At 43.9% G+C, this 21,626-nt stretch overlaps 1 long non-coding RNA gene across 1 annotated transcript in view; it reads right to left on the reverse strand.

Moving 5' to 3' along the window:
- The window catches only part of LOC142862395 (uncharacterized), a 34,741-nt gene extending 14,108 nt beyond the window's left edge, over positions 1–20,633 (reverse strand). Inside the window, exons 1-2 of the long non-coding RNA XR_012913450.1 lie at positions 20,516–20,633; positions 3,328–3,380 (exon numbers count right to left, since the gene is read on the reverse strand). This is a non-coding gene — a long non-coding RNA (uncharacterized LOC142862395). The remainder of the gene's footprint in view (positions 1–3,327; positions 3,381–20,515) is intronic.
- Positions 20,634–21,626: the final 993 nt, after the last annotated feature.

Here is a 21,626-nt window from a genome sequence, read left to right on the forward strand (position 1 = left end):
AGGGTCAGGAACTGTGACAGAATAACTCTGCTTAAAAGATTGGTCAGAAAAGTAAGATTCTGATGGGAAGGTCTTAGACCCAAGGAAAGGAAGAAAGGAAATATACAGAAACTAGTAAAACTATGTGTTGCCTGAGAAAGGATTGGGAGGAGGAAGGAATATTAGCATCTTTGCCAAAGATGGACTTTGGAGAAGAAAAATGTCTAAGAGAGATTCTTAAGGTATTGGCTGGGTTGCATGTGATATAAATCCCTATGTTAGGGAAATGTCAGCTGCTGAAACAAACCCCAGAAGTTTAGTGGCAAACATAATTTCTCACTTATGTAAAATTCTAATCCAGATGCTTCTGGTCAGTGTATAGATTTTTTCCACACACTGATTAAGGGACCCTGAGAACTTCTGCTTTGTGGGTCTGCCATTCCCTAAGTCCTTTCTGTTTTATGCATAGCTGGATATCTCTGTGACATCTCCTCCCCCATCACTCCTACAAAATCTTCATTGAATCCCATATTGCTTCCTAAACTTCTAAAGAGTTGAATTCTTTGAAGAGAATTTGGAATTCTGTGACTAGAGCAGGGTGGGAAAATGAGTCTGTCCAAGGGGTCAAAGAACAAGGCAGTGTGGTTGTGCAGAGGATTCTGGTTGTAACTTTCTCAGAAAGAGTGAGAAACTTTGTTCAAGTTCTCCTGTAGCGGAGTAAAAATGAGAACAATGAAGAGAATGTTATGAGAACTAGCCCTACCAGGCTATGTGGACAAGTTTTTAACCCCTTAAAAGCAAAGACATAGGACCAGAAGCTAAAGACATTTCCATAAAAGTGGTATTTCACAAATATTTCCAGGACTCTGCCTTCTGGGTGCATAGTAGGACTGTACTTCCTGGATCCCTTGTGTTTGAATGGAGCTGCATGACTGCTTTTGGACAGTGAACTGGAAGTAGAAGTAATGTGTATCAATTTCAGGCTGAGCATTTAGTTCCTGGTGAAGATCCACCCATTCCCTCTTTCCTCCTTCCACAGTAACCTGTGATATTCAAGATGGTGGCTACTCCTCTCTTACCAATTAGAATGAACAGAGGACCCCACTGATCCATAACGGACATGTAATAAGGGGGCAATTAACCTTTGTTGTTTCAGACATGTTGTTTCACAACATGGGCACCGAGGGCCAAAATGGAGGGTCTCCATTATCTGTAGGTAATGTACATCAATCCTCCAAAATTATACTCAGTGAGAGAGTTCTCCAAGACAGGAAATGGGACTGGATGCTGAAAACCCAGAATAAAGATGACACAGACCTCCATAAAGGGATAATATAGGTGTGCTTTAACCTTGATCGTGTTCTTATCTCATCCTTGCTCTAATTTTTCACAGTTGGAATTCTCAGCTCAGATTCTCCTACCATATAGTGTTTTTCTATCACAGCCTTTGTGCTTGAAAGGAGAATTCTGTGTTCACAGCCAACTAAGGCAGCAGCACAGAAGATCTCATGACCAAGAGTTTCATGACCTACCTTCAGAAAGCACTGGAGATGCTCATATGGTGACAACTATGCCAGCAGATGAATGCCTTCTTGCTATGAGGTGGATGCCCAATGCACCCCTATACACTCAATCCCTCCAACTGCAGGCCAAGTGACTTTGAGCAAGTCAACTTTCTAAGCCCTGGATTTTTGCACCTATAAAGTAAGGTTAACAGTCCCTGCCTTATAGGGCTGTTACGAAAAATAAATGCAATAACATGGGCAAAGGTCTGGCAAACTGCCTGGCACATAGAAGGGTCTCAAATAGAAGAGTTCATTTATCCTCTCTAAAATTTTACAAGCTGGTTAGAAAGACCAGACACATCCCTTCTGTGAGCTGAAAAGAATTTTTGAAATCATGCTGCCCAGGACTTTTCAAAATAGATTCAGCTGCCCAATTCCCTTTTGCAAACATATGGAACCACAAAATACAAAATAAATAAAGCTGAGCTGCTCTGGCTGAAGCTGTGTGGAGCCTGGAGTCTGCCTGCTCTAGGGGGACCCTCATCACTCCATGTTCTCCTTCCTGCCCCTACACAGAAGCTATACATGATATAAACTCTCAGACCCCTCCACGCAATGGGAGGGCTCCATGAAACACACAGAGAAAACCACCACCTACTCTAACCACTTATTCTATAGAGGAGGAACATTGATTCCAAAAGAAGATAGATTCCTAGAGAAGTAATTTGCTTACAGACTCCATAAGTAGCCCCTCCCTACTGGAAGTCAGTCATTCCTAACTTAAAACTCATCTTGAGAATGGATTGATAAGTAATAAAACAAATAGAACAAAATGTTAATGGTAGAATCTAGGTGGTAGGGATATGAGTGTTATAGCATTCTTCCAACTTGGCTGCGTGTTTGAAAATTTATATAATAGAATGTTGGGGGAAATGTGAAAGAGAAGTCTAAATCTTTGTGGTCACAGGCCAATCGGGTTTCTAAAAAATGAAATGGCCTTAGGTTTATAATTTATCAACTTAAAGCTGTTTAAGTGTTTATGTCCCTAAATTGAATAATCATGCAGGGATAAGTTTAAGATTTTTTTTTCTTCTCAGGATATCTGAGAAGATAGTGGAGTGCGGGGTGGCTATAGATTTTCCTCAGGGACCAAAACTACCAAAAGAAAGGTGGAAACACTTTTTCAAAGAGTCATTCTACAGAAGACAAATTAGAAAAGCTACAATTCCTGGACACAAGAGCAACTAGGCCAGGCGTGGTGGCTCATGCCTATAATCCTAGCACTCTGGAAGGCCGAGATGGGAGGATTGCTCAAAGTCAAGAGTTCGAGACCAGGCTGAGCAAGAGCAAGACCCTGTCTCTACTAAAAATAGAAAGAAATTAGCCAGATAACTAAAAATATATAGAAAAAATTAGCCAGACATGGTGGCGCATGCCTGTAGTCCCAGCTACTAGGAAGGCTGAAGCAGAAGGATTGCTTAAGCTCAGGGGTTTGAGGCTGCTGTGAGCTAGGCTGATGCCATGCCCCTCTAGCCAGGGCAACAGAGTGAGACTCTGCCTCAAAACAGAAAAAGGGCAACTATATCAGTGTCATGCTGTTGTGATGACTATAGCTTTGCTTTGCAATAGATTACACAATGTATACATACATCAAAGCATCATGTTATACGCCATAAATATATATATCATTTTTGTCAATTAAAAAAAATTTAAACAAACTATAGAAGCTAGAAAAACTCTAATCTGAAGAAAAAGGGAAGTTTTTCATAGATTTGTGTTGATCGTTTCTGAGTCTTACTGCACACACACAGTGCACAGACAGTGTACACACGGATGGACTCACCTCCAGGATCCAGTCAGGAGAGACAGAGCACATGTCCGGGTTCTCAGGCCATGCTGTAGGTGGAAGAGAGAATAATGAGTACAGAGAAGAAAGAAATCAGTAACGCTAAAAGGCAAATAATGGTTTCCATGTCAAAACAGCAGAGTTCAACAAACAGCTCTCCAGTTTTCAAGGAGGAAAAAAATTGATGGCCCTAAAAATAGATCACGATTATCCAAACTGAATAACAGGAGTCCCTGGAGGAATAGGAAAGGTAAGTAACCTTGAAATTGTAATTAAGAAAATAATTGGGAAAACATTTCCCAGATCTATAAAGAGACCACAGAGGACAAATGGAAGAAATTCTCAGGATTCTGACCAGAAATGTCCCTACAAGCAAAGCCCCAATGCATGTCATTACAAACAGCGTAAACAGAAAGAGAAACAGAGAAGGAAAACAGGATACCAAGAATACAGGATAATTAATTGGGAAGAGAGTTAAGGGAGTCAGCAAGTGGCATGGAGGGAAGAGACTTGGGTTTGGAGTGAGCTGACTTCAATCAGCAATCACCTTGCAACCACGGGGCTTATTCACACTGTCATCTTGGTCAAATGACTCCTTCTCGTTGTCTACCTGATCTATGAAATGGGTGTGTTTATATCTGCCTCCCACAGTAGTCTGGGGGATTGAGTGTGATAACCTACACTGGTGGTTTCCAAACATACCCAGGCTGCTGTGGGAGGTGAAGGGCTGAAAGGGGTCCCTCCCTTCCCTGGCTCCCATCCACCACTCGATCAAGTCACCCCTATCACATCTGCTTTGCATTATTAGTCTTCTTCATAAGACTTCATTTGCAGAGAATGTTCTATCGAGGAAAAATATTATAGCTTGAAAACTACTAACCAGAGTGAGGGTATTTAATGAACTGAGCAACAAAAGCCTAACGTATTAGGATCCGTTCATTCCCACATTCATCAAATATGGATTGAGCCTGGAGCTGTTCTTAGCACTAAAGATACAGCAGTAAGCACAATAGTGGGTAAGGCAGACAGTAAATACATAAACTAATAAATGTATAATGTGCCAAGTGCGATGAAGAAACATGAAGTAAGGTCAAAGGACTGGGTAATTGAGGGTGTTATTTAACAAGGTGGTTAGAAAAGGCGTTGCTGATAAAGTGGTATTTGAACAGACCTCAGGGAAGGAGGGACTGAGCCATGCAGACAACTGGTGGAAGAACATTCCAACATGCATAGAGAACAGCGAGTAAGGTGGAGTGGGAGAGAGGCAGCTCCACCGGCAGGACCACATGGGCCTCGCCAGCACAGAAATCAATCACTTTGCATTTCCTTCTGAGTGAGCCAGGGTTAGAACTAGAAGATTTGGAACCGGGGATGGACGTGATCTAATTTGCATTTTAGATGGATCATTCTGACTGCTGGGGAGAGTCAAGAGTGGAATAAGTAAACCAGCTAGGAAGTGATGATAGAGACAGAGAAACAGAGGAGGAAGTGGTGAGCAGGGCACAGATTTGGGATATATTTTGAAATTAGATCTGGCAGTGGTCGGGGATGGGTTGAATGTGATATGAGAAAGAAGAGTCTAGGACAGCTCTAAAGTTTTTGGTAGAATGGGATTGCAGAGATGAAAAGATGGAAGATGCAAAATGGGGGGAATTTTCGTGGGAAAAGAAGAAGAATCAAGAGTTCTGTTTTGATGCCTCTGATTGTGAGATGCCTTTTTGAATTACAAGAGGCAATAATCACACCACTGGCTACGCAAGCCTGAGGCTGGGACAGAGAATGGGTTAGACCATAGGACTTGTCTTAGGCTGTTTTGTGTTGCTATGAAGGCATATCTGAGGCTGGGTAGTTTATAAAGAAAAGAGGTTTATTTAGCTCACAGTTCTGCAAATTGTACAAGAAGCATGGTGCTGGCATCTGCTCAACTTCTGGGGAGGGATTTTTTTTTTTTTTTGAAACAGGGTTTCACTCTGTTGCCTGGGCATCAGCTTAAAGTACCGTGGCATCAGCTTAGCTCACAGCAACCTCAAACTCCTTGGCTCAAGCAATCCTCCTGCCTCAGCCTCCCAAGTAGCTGGGACTACAGGCATGCAGCACCATGCTCAGCTAATACACACACACACACACACACACACACACACACACATATATATACACACACATATATATATATATATATATTTTTAGTTGTCCAGCTAATTTCTTTCTATTTTTTTAGTAGAGACGGGGTCTCTCTCTTGCTCAGACTGGTCTCGCCTGCCTCGGCCTCCCAGAGTACTAGGATTACAGGCGTGAGCCACCGTGCCTGGCCGTGGGGAGAGCTTTTGTGCTGCATCCAAAAGTGGCTGAGAAGATCGAAGGGGAAACAGGCACATGTGAGGAGGCACCAAACCCGAGGGGTGTCCTGGTTTTATGACAACCCACTCTCTAGGGAACTAGTCCATTTCCCCAAGAACTGTCACATTTCAGGACAGACAGCAAGTCTTCACTCCCTACTGCAAGGACAGCACCCAGACAGACATTTGTGAGGGATCCAACCCTGTGACCCAAACACTTCCCACTAGGCCCCACCTCTCAACACCACCACACCGGGGATCAAATTTCAACATGAGATTTGGTGGAGACAAACCAACGACAACCGAACCATAGCAGGGCTTGTCATGCATGGAGGCTACTGAATCCTTGGGGGAATAGAACAAGTGGAGAAGGGGCCCAGGGCCTAGTAGCATCAAGCATCAAATATCACTTGAAGAGTATAATCTCTAACCCATTGATGGAACATTAAAAGAATAACGGGTACCTAAAATAAGTAATTGAAATATCGTACTATGTCATTTTATCATGAAAACATGAAGGAGTAAGAGGGAAAGAAGAAAAGAAAATTACATTTCCAAGGCACAAAAGCAAAACAAAAACCAGAGATTAGGAGGAGGCATGTGAGTCCAATAGTACCTCTCCAATCCACCCTAAAATTAGGATTCAAACCAAAGTCGTAGGTTCAAATATATCAAGAATAGTAAAAAAAAAAAAAAAAAAAAAAACACAACTTGATTTACTTAAATAGGTTTAATTACAAAACAATATTAGGCTGACAGGAACAGTTTCCTTCCAATTGCATTTATTTATTTATTTTTTATTTATTTTTAGCGTATTATGGGGGTACAAGTGTTAAGGTTACATATATTGCCCATGCCCCCCTCTCCCCTGGAGTAACAGCTTCCAGCATGTCCATTCCCCAAACGTTGCACATTCCAATTGCATTTAAATAGAAATAGAAAAGCTCAAAATATTTAACAGAAATAATATTTGTGATGGGAGAAAACAAAACTTCATTAAGAGGGAAAGAAAAGAGGTTGAAGAAAAAAGGGGTACATACACGATTATAACATTAAGCAGTATTCAGCTTTTGGTTTTCAATATCATCTACTTAGCAACCCTGAAACAGCCTTTCCCAATTTTTAATTAAAATGCCTTTAAAAACACAGGAAAAAATAAAATTCACAATTCCATGAAAAACCAGGAGCAAGACTAAATCTATTTCTAGAGAGAATTGGGAGATTTTCCCCCGTGAGACTTATGGGACTGGAAGGAAAAACACGGTTGATGGCTAAATGTATTTATAGATAGATGTCAGCCCTCCCTTCCAGTATCTGCTCTTCAGTTCAAGGTATGTATCACCAGGAACCTGAGAAGTAGCCTCTCTCCTGCAAGGATGTTCCTTTTTAAGGCCAGAAGAGTGCAATTTCTCTTCCCCCAAACTCCACCTCTCCTCACCCAAATCAGGGGCTCTTGTGTCAATGTTCAGTCAAAACCTGCCATTCCCCAAAAATAGCTGGTCCAAGTAGAAGGGATGGACCGGTAGGAGTTCAGGAGGGCTATGCATCCAGGAGGGTAAAACCCTGAGGAAGGGATACACAGGAAGAGCTATTGTATTATAGCGTATTCTGGTAGCTGTAGGTAGGTTTCACTTCCTACACTTATTCTTAATAGAACCTCAGGCTGTGGGAGTGAAAGATCCCATCTCTCCCAACAGAACCTCCCTAGGGGACACTCCCCACACACTGGCAATTGGTGTTTGGAGCTGCCTGGGTGTGCATGGCCGGCAGTGCACAGTCCGACACTGGCGAGTACCCAGTTGAACACACCTCCCTCCTGTTGAGGATAAGTGAAGAGACCCCACCACCACGACAACCACACACTAAATAAATACGTAGTGAACCAAAAACGCACAAGTGGGATAGAATTTCACTGCCTAAACTAAAAGGAGAAGCAAATTTGCTGAAATAAAGAAGAAAATTTTAGAAAATTTCTTCTTGATAGGCAACATCTGACCTCTGTAACCCAGAAGTGGAAAATCATAAGAAGAGAACAGATAGAGATGAAAATACTGCAAAATAAGTCGGGAACTAAAAGAGATAAGGATAACTTGCTGAGAAATTAAAAACGTCATTGGGGCAAGGAGCATGACTACTTTATCCACCATAATATTGCCACGGTCTAACACAGTATCTCTATGGTACCAATTCTATGTTCTAAAAGTTGTGTAGGCAAAGCACAGGGTGGTCATTATTTCACATGGTTGGTTTTTTTCCCCAAAATATTAAGGGGGTACAGATTTTTTTTGACACATTGCTTGAATCAGGGCTATAAATGTGCCCATCACTCAAATAGTGTTCACTGTACCTGTTAGATGGGTTTCCCCCCTCCCCTCTGCTTGATTTCCAGTGACTTTTACTGTCCTCTGTGCACCTGTGTGCCCATCGATTCGTTCCAGTTTATTAGAAAGTACATGTGGTGTTTGTTCTTCCATTCTTGAGATACTTCACTTAGAATAATGGTCTCCAGTTCCAGCCAAATTACTGCAAAAGGCATTAATTCATCCTTTTTTAGGGTTGAGTAGTACTCCAAGGTGTGTGTGTGCGTGTGTGTATACCATATTTTGTTAATCCATTCATGAATTAATGGACACTTAGGTTGATTACACATGTTTGCAATTGTGAATTGTGCTGCAATAAACATTCAAGTGCAGGCATCTTTTGGATAAAATGACTTCTTTTCCTTTGGGTAAATACCCAGCAGTGGAATTGCTGGTAGGTCTACTTTTAGTTTTTGAGAAATCCCCATACTGTTTTCCATAGGGGTTATTTCACATCTTATTCTGCCCTTCATGTAAAAATAGTCCTCTATTAGTAGGTCATATATCTTGATTTTTCCCCAGATAATCTGACAATCTAATCACAATCTGTTAGATTATGATTCACCTCATTAATAACCAACAATCCACATTTCTGATAAATTGGGTGTAGGTAAGGAAATAGGAATAGCTACTCAACAGAATAAAGTCAATTAGATGGTATGGACATTACACCCTGGTGCTGACCTTATTAGGGTCATGCCCTAAAGAGCTAAATTAATGGCATTACACCAAAATCAGAGAAACATTTAGGGCCATTTAAAACCATTAGGATAGTACATCTTTTGCTTTGGAAACATGCACACGCCTTCCTCTTGCACAAGACAACTCCCTACGCTATCAATGTCTCTCCATCTCGTTGGTTAAAGCATGTAACAATTGTACAGTACTTCATCTTGTTCAAAGTGTTCTCACATCCATCATGTCATTAAAGCCTCCCAGCAACCCAGCAAGGAAGTAGATCAGGTGTCTGCCTGTGTCCCTGCTGAAGAGGCAAGTTGCAGAAAGAAAGAGATTACCACGGCTTCCCAAGATAGCCAGGGGAAAGGGTGGTAGACTCGTGTCTCTCATCATAACCCTCTTCTCCCCTTCCAGCCACTATTCAACGTCAGGACACAGTGCCCAAATCTACCACCTGGGTCACAGAAACCTTAGTGAACAAGAAAGGTTTCCTTAAAAGGGTCTGCTTGAGAAACTGCTCAAATGACAAGTTTGCCAAGATCCTTAGAAACAAACAAAAACGTAACTGATCTCAGGGACTTTGGTGGCAGGGGCGTACAAGAGGCATGGAAGGGTGGTTCTGGGCTGTTAGCATGTTCCGTTTCCTGATCTGGGTGATTGTACGTGGATGAGCTCCCATTGTGGTAGTTCACTAAGCTGTTACCCTTAGGATTTGTGTGCTTTTTTGTGTCGAGGTTATGTTTCAATAAAAGGGGAGTATTTTTTAAAGGCACAGATATCCCTCCTAATTCTGTGCTCACCTCTGCCTCTTTTTGTCTCTCGGTGTTTCGCATTATTTTTCTCTCCCCTCCCAGGGTGAATCACCCTACTTGTTAAAATTGTACTCCAGCAAATGTTAGTAAATGATGTGCCTTGTGGTGGTGATTAAGTCAAATCAAACACATTTGTCACTGAAGAGATGGCCTCCAGCTGTTTATCTGGAAAATATAATTGAATACTAATGGGATAAACACTATAAGTTGCCAGTTTTATTTTTACTATAGGTGCAGGCTAAAATATGAGAGGGTGGATGTCTCTAAATTTAAAATACAAACGGGATATTTAAAATACACCGTAATTCTTCCAAAGAATTTAATACAGGTGATTTCAAAATCAGTTCATCTCGCCCCAGCCATAGAGGATGTCCTTACTTACATAGTACAATTGGTACTTGTCCCTGCATTTCGCATTGTATTGCGCTCTTACCTTGCACTACACTCATTATTAAATAGTAATTATCAGGATTTGCACAAAAGTGATAATGGGCTCTGAAAAATCTTTGTTAAGTGACTCAAAAACTGGATTTATTATTTAGAAGACTATGATATTACAAATGGAAATTGAATGTTTTAATAAAGTTCAACAAATGAAAAAATGACTCAAGACATTCTATGTATTTCTGAAACATCCTAAGCACTTTCCAATCGAACCACCAACTGGAGTCCCAGCCTGAGGATGTCTGCCAGCTGAAAGAGGTGAAATACACTCTGAAAATACAGCAAACAGACCCAATAAAGACACCAAGACGTTCGTGCAGCTCATTTTTATCAAGCATCTTTTGCCTTTTTGGTCTACCTGGTTGCAAAGATGCAAGGTCCAGCTTCCACCGTCCCTTCTTTGGAGAAAGCCACTAGCAAAGACAGCAGCTATGGAACACATTCAAGCTTCCAAAACTGGAACCTAGGTTCCCAGGACTGTATTGTGACTGGCCATGAAGATAGCTAGAAATCACAGAGGTCAAACATTCAGGAATTATAGGGGTAGTGTAACAGGAGGCAAAATAAGCTTATATTTATGATGCTTTCATAGACATGGACTAAATGTTGGAAATGGACCCTACCAAGATGCCAAACCTATTGGATCTATGATAGCAAGACTATTAGAAGGGAATGCAATGGGGTAAAGCAGCAGGCAATCCACAGGGGACAGGGGATCAGTATCTGAAAAGTCTGGCAATAGGCAACCATCAGAGGTCTTATAGAAAGGCAGAGCCCAGGATCAGGTGCCTGATGCGGTGGCTCACGCCTGTAATCCTAGCACTTACCTAGGCAGAGGCAGGAGGATCACTTGAGGTCAGGAGTTCAAGACCAGCCTGAGCAAGAGTGAGACCCTGTCTCTACAAAAAATAGAAAAATTAGCCAGGCCCAATGAAATACACCTGTGGTCCAGCTGTGGTCCAAGCTATTCAAGAGGCTGGGGCAGGAGGATTGTTTGAGCCCAAGAGTTAGAGGTTGCTGTAAGCTAGGCTGACACCACTGCACTCTAGCCTTGGCAACAGAGCAAGACAAAAAGAAAAGAAAAGAAAAGAAAAGAAAAGAAAAGAAAAGAAAAGAAAAGAAAAGAAAAGAAAAGAAAAGAAAAGAAAAGAAAAGAGAAGAGAAAGACAGCACCCAGGATCAGGAAGTTCCATGGGCAGTCAATGGGAACAACTTCCAAAAGAGCTACAAGTGTTCTGGGTGAGGCCAAGTACCAGGCTCAGGAGACCTTGCAGGATTCCAGGACTATTTACAGTGAGAAATCAAACAGATCCCATTACAAGCACTTATTAAGGTACTCGCTTTTCTTCTCTCTCCCATATTTTTTTGCCCAGGACCCATGACTTCCCACTGTTGAGAAAGGTTTCCTCAAACAAGCCAACACCAAGCAGGGAGAGAGAGAGAAGACACAGCATCCAATTCTTTCCCCCGCGTTCCCTCCTGGGTGGCCACTTGCCTTTGTCTCTGGTCAACATGAGCCTGTTCACTGAGCAACAATTTGCAAAGAAATTCAATCTCCTTGAATTAGAACCAGAGAGACACACTGTTAATAGGTATTTTTTTGCTCTATTGAGTCGTTTTTATGTCCCCCCAATCTTTCCATTCAAAAATCTTTAAAAACACACACAAAGGGGAAAAATAGGCCAGCACGCATGCTAATTACATTGTGTTCCTTTCTCCTCAAGCGCAACCTGCTAACAGAATCATGTTGCACTTTTGTTTTACTCTCCGTTCTGTTCTGTAACGCACAGTTGTTGTACTCTCGCTTGGCAGACACAGCAGAACCAAAGGGATTAGACACTTAGCATCTGGAAATATTCCACTATCATCAGAGACCAAAATCTGTGCTGGGCTTCTTCCCTCCTATGCCAAGCAGGTGAAACAAGAGAGAGAAAAAGATACGTTTGCACACCCAGTGCACCCCATCAGAGGAACAGCAAGCTAATGGGAACCACATGTTCCAAGAGCCAGGGACTTGTTCTGGAAGTGAAACCCACATGTGGCACGTAAGCAAAGAGAGGACTTGGAAAGGCTTAGGTGATAGGCTTTTAACACTGTCAAGGGAAACATGTAAATCCTCAAATTCATGAATACCATGCCAGCACATCATTTCTACAAAAGCTGGAGCATAACTCCAGGCCCTTAATGAGGCAGAATCAAGCAGAGACTAACCGAGCAAAACTCAAATTCTGAGCAATCTGCTGGGCTCACTGGCTTGTCCTTCCCCCACAGGTCTCCCATAGGGTGGGTTTCCGATCCCTGCGCCAGCACAGATTTCTGCAAGCCTGGGATCTACAGGACCACTCGAGGACAATCAAACCCACAAAAGTGAAATTGTCACGGGCAAGATCTCGCCATTGTGGTTCTCAATCTTGGATGTGCATGAGAACAGCTTAGGGATGCTCAGGCCCCACTGGAAACCCACCCAGCCAGAACCTCCAAGGACAGGACAGTTACTAATAGCACCAAACATGAGTTGGCTGTGCCCTCCGTTCAGAACAACGTCTCCTCAACAAATATTGACTTGCAGTTTCATTTATTTTTACATCTCATTCAACCATCTGTGATAATGAGCCATTTCTTCTTTGGAGAGGTTTTCATCACAGAAATATTCCATGGGAGGACATCTAATTGTAAATTAAAACAGAGAAAATGCAAGAGTCCTATCTCCATGCTGAATCCATCAGCTCTTATTACCAGTCCGTTCCTACCTCATCTCAACTCTGATGAACTCATAGCCAACATAGAAACAGCGATAGCTTTACCAAATTCAGTGTCCACTTCTTGGGTGTTTGAATAAGTAGAATTTTCCCTACGAAAGAGGAGCCAAGATTGTACGGTCCTCGTAAAATATCCACATGTGAGCCCAGATTGTGCCCTGGCCCTGTTTGGAGAGCCAGCTGTGCTGAGGGGAAAATAATCCAAGCCAGAGAGTTCAAAGACCCGAAGCCATTTCTGCCTCTGCCACCTTGTAGCTTTGGGACTCTGGGCAAGTTATGCCCTCTTACAGCCTAAGCATCTACACCTGGAAACAGGGTTGTAATAAAAGTAGATGGCAGGCTGGACATGGTGGCTCTTGCCTGTAATCCCAGCATTTTGGAGGCAAAGGCAGGAGAATTGCTTGAGCAGGAGTTCGAGACCAGCCTGGGCAACATAGCATGACCCTGTCTCTACAAAAAATAAAAAATAGCTGGGCATGGTGATGCACACCTGTAGTCCCAGCTACTCTGGAGGCTGAAGCAGGAGGATTGAGGCCCAGGAGTTTGAGGTTGCAGTGAGCTTTGATGACACCACTGCACTCTAGCCCAGACAACAGAGTGAGACCCTGTCTCAAAATAAAAAATGGCAGAAGGCTTTCTCTTAAGTTAATATTCACACACTCACCTTCCCTCTTAGACTTTTACCTCCTAGTCTGCTCCGTCCTCACGCTGGGGCCCTCACCTGGAGCCCTAGAAGAGCTTGTGAGTGAAGCAGAGCTTCTCCCCATTACTGTTGCTTTGTCCTTACTGTTTCTTGACCTCATTCCTGCTCCCTACGGCAGGCCTTACCAGCCTCAACCTCTGCCGCCCTCTCTGATCCCCTCCTGCCAATCCCAGCCCTGAACCGATGCAGGGTGGGGAACTAACCCTCCTTCCAGGCTGACTTTGACATTCAGCCTCCATTTCCCCACGACCCAGCCCCTCTTTCCCTCTTCTCTGGAGCATACACCTCTATGATGCCTACACTTGCACCTTGTTCACCCAAACCAGCCTCCACCTTGGAATCACACCTATTCCTTTGTTTCTGTGGTAGTCCAGCTCCCAGTCACTCATTTAGTACTCCAGTTCCCATGTTAGATGGAAGCCTTGAACCTCAGCCCCAGTCTAGTTGGCAACTTGTCCTGTCTCCTACAGTAAGGCATTCTTAATGCCAAGAGCCTACAGGACTGTCCAGCTAGGTACACCCCCCCACTTCACAGGTGCCCCATTTCTGTGCACTGCCCACCTGCCAATACTGCCTGGGCAGCACCTAGAGCTCGCCTTACCCTTCTTCTTTCCACCCCTGCAGTCCCTGCAGCAAAGTGGATTGCCCCAGTCTGGCTCACCCCCAGAGGTGGTCTTGGTGCCAAGTCCCAAACCCTCCTGGCCTGGCCTATCATTCTGATCTCACATACACAAAGCCCCACCCTTTTCTGAGCCTCATTCTCACAGCCTGGTGTCTCCACCAACCCTTTGGAAAATGCACACCCCACCTTGACTTGGAGTGGCTCCCAATCTGCTGCCACCCATGTGCCTGGGGCTTCGGAGCCTGTGGACCACGCCCTCCTTCTTTGAACAGTTTAGTCCCCTAAAGACCAGATTAGTTTCCCTTTGCTGCTGTAATAGGTGACCAGTGGTTTAACAATACAAATGCATCATCTTTATTTATCAATAAATCCTTATTAATCAATTAATCTTTATTATCTGGGCACCAGAGTCTCGCTGGACTAACACTTAGGTGTTCACCAGTTCCTTTGGGAGGCAATAGGGAGACTCTGTTCCTTGCCTCTTCCAGCCTCTGCATGCTGCCTGCGTTCCTTGGTGCAGGGCCGTCTTCCACCTTCGAAGCCAGCAATTGCATCACTCCGTCCTCTGCTTCCATGCTCACTTCTCCTATTTCCTCTGCCTCCCCCTTTCCCTTATCCCCAGATAATCCAGGATCATCTCCACATCTCCAAATCCTTAACTTTATCACACCTACAGAGTCCCTTTTGCAATATAAGGTAACATATTCACAGGTTCTGAGATTAGGAGGTGGACATCTTTGGGGGCCAATATTCTGCCTGCCAGAGAGACCATGACATTTCTCTCTCCCAGCTTTCTTTTTCCTCTGACCACTCTGCCTCATTTTCCTTTGTTGGCTCTTTATTCCCTGGTGATCTCTTAAATGTTGGTGTCCCCATGATTTCACTGTGGTCCTGTTTCCACTCTAGATCTCCCTGTGCACGCTCACCAGTGTGGTTTAGGTCAGGCACTGCTGAACTCCTAAGTAGACATCTCCAGCCCCACCTCCGCTCCTGAGCTACAGACCTGTACATCCAGCGGCCAGACCTCTCTGCCTGGGGTGGCGAGGCCAGGCTTCCCAGTGGGTGGTAGGGCCCAGGACAAAATGGGGAAGCAACCAATGTCAAAACCTCAACAGGGGGACCTCTGGGGTTGGCTTTGTCTCCCAGAGATGCAATAATAGAAAAGAGAAGATCATTCTCTCTCTCTCTCTCTCTCTTTTTTTTTTTTGAGACAGAGTCTCCCTTTGTTACCCAGGCTAGAGTGAGTGCTGTGGAGTCAGCCTAGCTCACAGCAGCCTCAAACTCCTGGGCTCAAGCAATCCTCCTGCCTCAGCCTCCCCAGTAGCTGGGACTACAGGCATGCACCACCATGCCAGGCTAATTTTTTCTGTATATATTAGTTGGCCAATTAATTTCTTTCTATTTATGGTAGAGACGGTCTCGCTCTTGCTCAGGCTGGTTTCGAACTCTTGACCTCGAGCAATCCGCCCGCCTAGGCCTCCCAGAGTGCTAGGATTACAGGCGTGAGCCACCGCGCCCGGCCAAGACAAGGTCATTCTTGCAGGAGGAATAAACACGAACAGGCAGAAGGAATAGAAACATATGTCCTCAATCTACTAATCTTACTTTCTTGATATATAAATAGCCCATTTTTCCACATCTTGCTCTCCTACTGCCTTCTCCATGAGAGAGAGAAAAAATAACTTAAACATAATACAAAGAATAAAATTACACAGGATAATAATGTAAATGGCTAACACTTACTGAGAACCTACCAGGAATTGTGTTAAACACAGTATGTGAAATATTTTATCCCACTTAATCCCCACGATGAGCCAGCGACATAAGTATTTTTAAAATGAAATGAAGAAAGTGCGGCCTTGGAGGTTAAGTACCTCGCCAAGTTCATACGGTCAATAAGAGGCAGAGCCCAGACTTGGAGCAAGGTCTGCCTGACAGAGCTGTCCACGCACCCTGGGGTGAGAGCAAAGGCAGATGTCTGAGGAGGAAGAAGAGCACGTGAAAACAAGCAGGAAATGGCTGTTCTTCTTCCAGTAGGTACCGCTCATGCTTCCTGCTATTAGTTTGTGTCTTTCTCTGTGATCACTCCAGAACTCTGCAGGCCTAGAGAGAAGAATCTGCGGCTCCCCATGAACTTGCACACCTGCCTCGGTTTCCCTGGCTCTGGAGTCAGATCATCCAGCCTCTTGGTCCCCAAGAGGGCTCCAGTCATGAAAGTGCCTTGGGGGTGGGGGGGGGGAGGACGTCGATTGCCTTGGGTCCCATCACGTCCCTGGAAAACTGACACTGGTTGGTGACAATCGTTGCTGGCTATTAATTTCAGAAGAAACTGAGGCAAAGGGGAAAAATACAGCTGGGTACCCACACAGCCAGGAAGAAGTAGCACGGTCTCACTTACTCCTGAGTGGTCTGCAGGCGGTTTATTGAGATGCATGTTCTTCCTGGATTCCCAGAGCCTACGGGGCTCTTCCTCATTTAAGCATGTATCCTAGTGGGTGCAGATTGAGCTTCATACAATACTGGGACAATGGGAGCCCCTAGACTGAGTCCTGCAGAGAACAACCAAGGGAGGTAGTTCCATCCTGCAATGTCCCAAAGGGGACAGATGAGCACTTTCCAACCTCCCATCCCCCACCTCCCTCTACCTAACCACTCCCCTTCTTCTGGAGTGGGACTTTCCACAAACAATAAATTAGATGTTTCCCTGCTCCTCTCAGTCTGTTCAGGTTGCTATGATAACAAAATATCATATAACAACAAACAACAAAAACGTATTTCTCAGTTTCAGAGGCTAGAAGTCCAAGATCAATGTGCTGGCAGGTTCAGTGTCTGGTGGGGGCAGGTTCCTCAGAGGTTTTTCACTGCAACCTCACATGCAGGAAGGGATGAGGTATCTCTTTGAGGCCCCCTTTTTAAGGGTACTAAACCCATCCTCCCGGCTCCACCCTCATGACCTAATTGCCTCCCAAAGGCTCCACTCCTAATGCCATCGCTTAGGGGGTTAGGATTTCAGCACATGGATTTTTGGGGGGACACAGACATGGAGTCCATTTCAACTCTACTCCAAAAATCATTTCTAAGAAAAGAAAGAATAAAAGAGACAGAGAGGAAAAACGAAAGGGAGGAAGGAAGGAAGGAAAGAAGGAGGAGGGGAGAAAGGGTGGATAAAAGAGAGGAAACACATACTCTTGCCTTGGAATAACATTTTTTCCATTTGTAATCTTATTAATTTAAAATTGATGTAATATATTTATTCATTAAGGATATGTTCATTTACAGCTTTCAGATTAAATTTCCATATGATTAACCCTGTTTACAAACTTAAATTCCCTCAAACATTTTATACTATGTTTACAAATATTTCTCCCCATTTCAAGTAACTAAAGAGGTAGATTTACAAAATCTAACAGAAAAGGTCACTAGGCCCTTAAGTGACTCATAAATCCAATCAATCAAGCCTATAAATATAAAAATTCAGATATTTAAGAATTTGATATAGTTTATAAATAGCTATGTTCTCTTAATTATTCATATTAAAATCACAAGAATCACAAGTCTTAATTGCTTTTATTTAAATTGATAAATAACAATTGTATATATATATGGGATACAATGTGATGTTTTGATGTATGTGTACATTGTGAAATAATTAAATCAAGCTAATTAGCATATCTATTGCCTCATATACTTATCATTTTTTTTTGGTGAGAACATTTTAAATACTCTTTCAGCAATTTTGAAATATACAATACCATGCCATAATTCCCATGCTGTGCAACAGATCTCTAAAACTTACAGAATAACCTTTTTAAAATTATTCCACCACCCACTGAAGTCTCTGAGTACCTCACAACCTGCAATAGATGATCAGAAAGAAAGAAGAAAAAATAGAAGATTTGCAGAATGTGAAGCTATGTGTGCCACTCCTTAACCATGGAGAAGCTTTTGTTGTGAAGAAAGAAGGAAGATCAAGGTAGGAGTATAGTTGTGAGACTCTAAAGTCCTTCTGCCTAAAAAGGAAAAGGGGTGGAAAGAGTCAGGCAGGTATCAACACAATGGGGCTAAGAAACCCCACTGGCCAACTGCCAAATTTCAATGCAAATTTGACCTCTTCCATTGTAAGCATTGAGCAATTCTTCTCCACAGGCCAAATCCCAATTTGTTTTTTGATAACTGTCTAGCAGTTCCAGAATAATTTGTGGCAGAAGGAAAATGCATAATCTTTCTTTTTCTTCCTTTCTTCCCTCCCTTCCTTTATTCATTCATTCCTTCTTTTCTTCTTTCCTTAGGTGAGGCAACACTTTTGTGGTTCCCATGTGTAATGTTCTTTAACTTCCATGGCAAAACATTTTTAATTCTGGCTGCATATATCCAAAAGTGTTCCTCCAGATCCAATAGATGAAAAGGCAAGGGTGACCACACCACAAATTCGTCCATGAACACAAAGTGTGGTTGGTTGGTACCCACTGACTTCCAGCAAGTGAAAGATGAGACCAGTTCTCTAGATAAGGATGAATGGTGCAGTGTTGACCTGTTTATGCTTTTCATAGGTGACATCATAAATGGGCAAGAATTTCCACCCCGTGTCACATCAGTGGCCCTTCCAGGCCCCTGTTTCAGCTCTGAAAGTGGCACCAAGGAACACTTGACTAAGAGCAAGGGAGTAATTACAACGATGACCTTCAACTTTCTAAGTAACCTGGCATCACCAGGCTGTTGCACCTGGCACATAATAGGTGCTCACTAAAGAGGTGACACATGGAAAACGGAGGGGGTCAGGCATGTAGGGGCTTAAAAACAATGACAGGTTCATTCTTGATTACTTGCACAGCACTCAAAGAACAAAAACTAAGATTTAGTGAATGGTGATTCTATGCCAGGCACTGTGAGACACACTTTCCAAACGTTATCTTCTTACATCCCACAGTAGCTCCCTGAGGTCGGTCATTTTACAGATGAGTGAGCGGGCACAGGAAGTGAAAGGACTCACCATGATCTCAGAAGCTGTCCTGCTCCAAGAGCTCCTGCCTGGCTTCACGGAGAGCTTGGGTCTGCTGGAGAACCAGGCAGCTGAGTGCTGAGAAAGAGAGGAGCACCGAAGTGGTCCCTGTGTCTGCTCTTGGGAAATCCCTGAGCGTGCACGAATGATGACGATTCAGGGTCGATTTGTTTTCCAAACCTCTGGCAGTAAGATCCACTCTGCTCCAACTCTCCATCCAGCAACGGCCCAAAGGATTCCTGAAACTCCCTCAACAGCCAACTGTGGTCAGCTAATTTTTATGGTCACAATGCAGACTCTGTGGTATAGACAGAGAACCCACTTCCTACCCTAGAGGACACAATTCCTGAGGGACTATTACAGCATCAAAAGCCCTCTTTTTTTAGTCCGGCTACTTAATAATTTTTTATTAAGAGCCTACCATGACCAGGGCAGTGCCAGGCACTAGAGATACCATCACGAATAAGACAGACGTGCTCTCTACCCTGACAGCTTACAATCCAGAAGTCATTTGATTCCAACAAGGACAATCTAGAAAGTGCCCAGGGAGGAGGCAGAAACCATATGATAAGATCAGCAGAAACACTGGCAATTTCTGCAGCTGGGTGATGGGGCCACAGGAGTTCATTATATAGTTCTCTCTATTGGGGGCTTGTTTGAAAACGCCCGTAAGTCATCTGGAATCACCATGCTGCAAATGAAGTAAACACAGTTGTCTGAAAATCTAAAGAATACCCCCTTAAATTGCTTAGCCCTTTCCAAACCGATGTGGTCCCAATCAGTCCTCACAGCAGTCGTGTGAAGTCGGCAGGGAAGGTGTTACAATAACTGTCCGCACTTTATGAATGAGGAAAAGAAGGTTGGAGTCGGGAGGCACCTAAGAGGCCCACCTTCAATTATCCATCTTAATGTTTGACTTGATTACACTCCCATCCGCCACGACACATTACATCAAAGCTGCAGGGAGACAGATTGGGGGCCAGTAGGAAACAAGAACTTCTTAAAATCTGAAAATAGTATAGACATCCTTGGAAATGACTGAGTCTCTGTCCCCAGAAGTAACAAGCAGAAGATGCAAACTTCTCCCATTAGAAATGACTTGGAGAGATTTTTGCTGTCGGTGGGATTGAAAAGCATCAAGGAGGAGGTGCTCTTATTATTGATTTTCCCCCATGCTGGAGATTTCAGGAGGCTTCTTTGTATTTTTTCACCCATTTCTTCCTGGGGTAGGTGGAGGGGCAGGGAGGGGGAGGCGGTGTGGGCAGGGGATATCACCCAGATAGGATTTTGGTCCCCACTTGTAAATTAGAAGGAAAGAACATCAAAATAAATACAGCTCCCATTCAATCAGCAGAAACCCTGTCTGTGCCCTTGCTGAAGGTTTATATTACCTCACCTAATATTCCCATTAACCCAGTAGGTAGATGCCAACGTTATACCAAAGCAGAAGCATGAGAAGTGAAGTAACTTACCCAGCTGCTGAAAGATTCTTAGCCAGAATCTCAACAGCAACCTTCGGTTTCCTGCCCCTGGGACAGTTTGCTCCAGTTTCCTTGTTTAGAATTCTCTAGCACCCAGGGAGGCCAGCCCAAGACTGACAAGGGCACTTAGGGAGTGGAGAGGAAAAACAAAGGCACCTGCAGAGCCAATTAGTGAGTTGAAATTCAACTCCCAAACCTAACAGTTGGCTCCTTTCTGCTAAAGTAGAGAGCTTTGATCACAATTACTAACTGAAAAACAGCACGGACTGACCTCGGTTCCCCGCAGGGAAAGGTAAACATTCCTGTGGAAATGCAAACATATCACTAATGGTCTAAAAGGGCCTGTAATGGAGGCATAATTTCTTTTGGAAACAAGCCCCCTACAAAGGTGAGGGTGGTGGTGCTGGTGTTGTTACCACCTTAATGGATGCTCTTTCCAACTGCAGCCAGAACGCTTCCTCTGGAAGCGACAGCACCCGCAGAGCGCAGGAAGCGTGACATACTAATTTCCCAACCCCGGATCCTGCCCGCTCTGCCTAAGAAGCCGGCGCCTCCCCCACTTGGAAGTGAGTGTCACCCGCTATAGTTCTCCTCTGAAAGGGAGGTGGATAGGTGAGGCTGAGAAGGTATAATTACAGGTGGAACCTGGAACATCTCAGACTCCGATACCAGGCGAGGCTTTCTCTGCCAAGCGCACCCCTGAAAGAACCTTCCCGCCACCATTATGAACACACACGGCTGTCAGGGAGCAGCCCTGTCATTAAATGCCGCGTGCGCCCTGTCTGTGCTGGGGGCGTAATCACAGGTGGCAGACCTGGAGGGGAAGTTCAAGGGGAGAAAAGAAAGAAAACACAAGAATGAGCAGACTAAAAACACATAAATGAGGTGTAAAAATTCGATTAGAGGTCTAGGGAAGATGGAGGGGATGAAGAAACGGTGGGTGGGTGGCGGAGGGGACTCTCAGAAGGTTCCTTTAGTTTGGGGGTGGATGGGTCAGAGTGTTTTTTTGTTTTTCAAACCATGGGGTGGGAGGAGACGCTCTAGAAAGTTGAGAGGCATGGGAGAATGTGTATTTCTGGCACGGCCACGTCTCCCTGGGCCA

This window comes from Microcebus murinus, chromosome 19, assembly GCF_040939455.1.
Source record: "Microcebus murinus isolate Inina chromosome 19, M.murinus_Inina_mat1.0, whole genome shotgun sequence".
Lineage (NCBI taxonomy): Eukaryota > Metazoa > Chordata > Mammalia > Primates > Cheirogaleidae > Microcebus > Microcebus murinus.